We start from the raw sequence: 1,887 nt of genomic DNA, 5'->3' as shown, positions 1-1,887 counted from the left end.
GATGGAACATGGGGCACGTTTCCCCCTGTGAGCGTGTGCGGGGGCAGGAGGGAGCCACACGGGCCCGGCTGAAGGTTTTGTGCTGGGGCTGGAGGATTGAGCCCGAGCTGTCGGCCTCAGCGGGACTTGCTCCTCCCCCCTCTCCTGCCTTGCTGCCTCCTTTGGCCAAGGGCAGAGGAGGCCGAGGCACAAGCCCCTCAGAGGGGACAGGCCTGAGGCCTCTGGCTTGCCCAGGCTCACGCCAAGGGGCTTTCTGTGGTGCCGGGCGGGGGAGGGAGGCCAGGCCCAGGCCAGTGGGGGAAGGGGCAGCGCCTGCCAGGGCAGCAAGGGGAGCTGCAGGGAGCGAGACGCAGCGTTTCTGCCTGGATCACTCAAGGGTCCTTCTGCGGGTGAAGCGCCTGTGACACCCCTGTCCTGCTCGGCTCTCCTGACCCTCCCCTGGGAGGCCGTCCCCTTTGGGGGGGCTCTTGCCCTGGCTCTCGTCAAAAAGCCCACCTGGGCAAAGCAGCCTGCTGCAGGTACCATTATGTAGCTCAGCTGGCAGAGCAGAGGCCTGTAGCGGGTGCTGGGCAAGTGCCCTTAGGTTGCTGATTCAACTCCAGCTGAAAGGAGAGATTCTTCTCCCTCCCCCTGGCTGCAGGCCCGGCCTTAGGAGCAGGCGGCTGCCTTGGGTCTGTCCCTTTGGGGCCTGGTGCTACAATTGACAAAAAGGTTTTGGGTTCCAGCTGCCAATCAAATGTCTTGGGCTGCGCAGGCCTTGAGTCATGGCAAGAGCTGGAGGGGAATGGGGAACAGCTGCATGTTGGAATGGGAAGGGGTGTCTGGCACCATAAAGTAGAACAGTTTTAGGGCTGCTTTTAAGGAGGGCACTGTGGCTTAGTTGGCTAAAGCGCCTGCCTAGTAAGTAGGAGATCCTGGGTTCAACTCCCAGTGGTGCCTTGTTGCCAGGTCAATGGGTCTTTTCTTCCCACCATTCTTCAACATGTATCTGGAGTTGGTTTTACCTTCAGTTGAACTTGGTGGTGCCTTCACAGTGGGAGTGGGATAGTAGCAAAGAGCAGGAGGTGCCCTCAGGATTTGATTTAGTGAGGCTTAGCTAGACTTGCTAAATCAAGCTCTGGAAGATGGATTGCAGCAGCAATCTCTACCTGAGTGAAGACATGGCCTAATGATGCAATTAGTTAGATGCCAACACTAACAGCCTCACTGCGGGTAACTCACAGAGGCTACATCGACACTAGAAATTTTCTCCTTAAAAAATATGTTAATGAGGGACTCAATTGCATGAGTCACGATCTCATTTGTAGTTTTTCTGCCAATGGGGATTGTTGTGCAAAAACAAGCAGTGTGAACATTTTTTTTGCACAAAACCACCTTTTTTCATAAGATTCTTATGCCCCCCAAAAGAGGTATCCTGATCTTGCAGAAAAAGGGGGCTTTGCACAAAAGGAAAACTTCCACACTGCTTGTTTTTGCACAACTACCGCAGCACAAAATCAGTTTGCCAGAAAATATGCAAATAAGATCATGATTCATGCAAATGAGACCCTCATTAGCACCTTTTTTGCTGAGAAAATTCGTAGTGTAGCCATAGCCGGAGATTCTGGTGCTGATCATGCAATAGAAGCACATTATGTTTAAACAGCTGCCATGTGAATGTACCTGAAAGTCACAAGGATCAATGATCTGTGTGAAAGGTAGGTGGCCAGTAATTAGAGCCCCAGGTATGTTGTGGGCACCTCCTCCACCAATTGCAATACACACTAGGCCGTTCCTCCCCAGCTGGGTGTGGTTCTTGTTCTTCTGCACAGCACAGCCCATGGGCTACGTCTACACTGGCCCCTCTTCCGGAAGGGGCATGTAAATTTCACGAGTCGTCGTAGGGAA

At 53.4% G+C, this 1,887-nt stretch overlaps 1 non-coding gene across 1 annotated transcript; it reads left to right on the top strand.

The window, feature by feature from the left end:
- The first annotated feature begins 865 nt into the window (after nucleotides 1–865).
- Nucleotides 866–939, top strand: TRNAT-AGU (transfer RNA threonine (anticodon AGU)). The gene has a single exon. It is a non-coding gene; the product is annotated as a tRNA-Thr (tRNA).
- The last annotated feature ends 948 nt before the right edge of the window (nucleotides 940–1,887 follow it).

Source organism: Pelodiscus sinensis, chromosome 26 (genome assembly GCF_049634645.1).
Source record: "Pelodiscus sinensis isolate JC-2024 chromosome 26, ASM4963464v1, whole genome shotgun sequence".
Lineage (NCBI taxonomy): Eukaryota > Metazoa > Chordata > Testudines > Trionychidae > Pelodiscus > Pelodiscus sinensis.
Note: the sequence above shows the minus strand (reverse complement) of the source record. Positions and strands in the feature narration are given on the sequence as shown.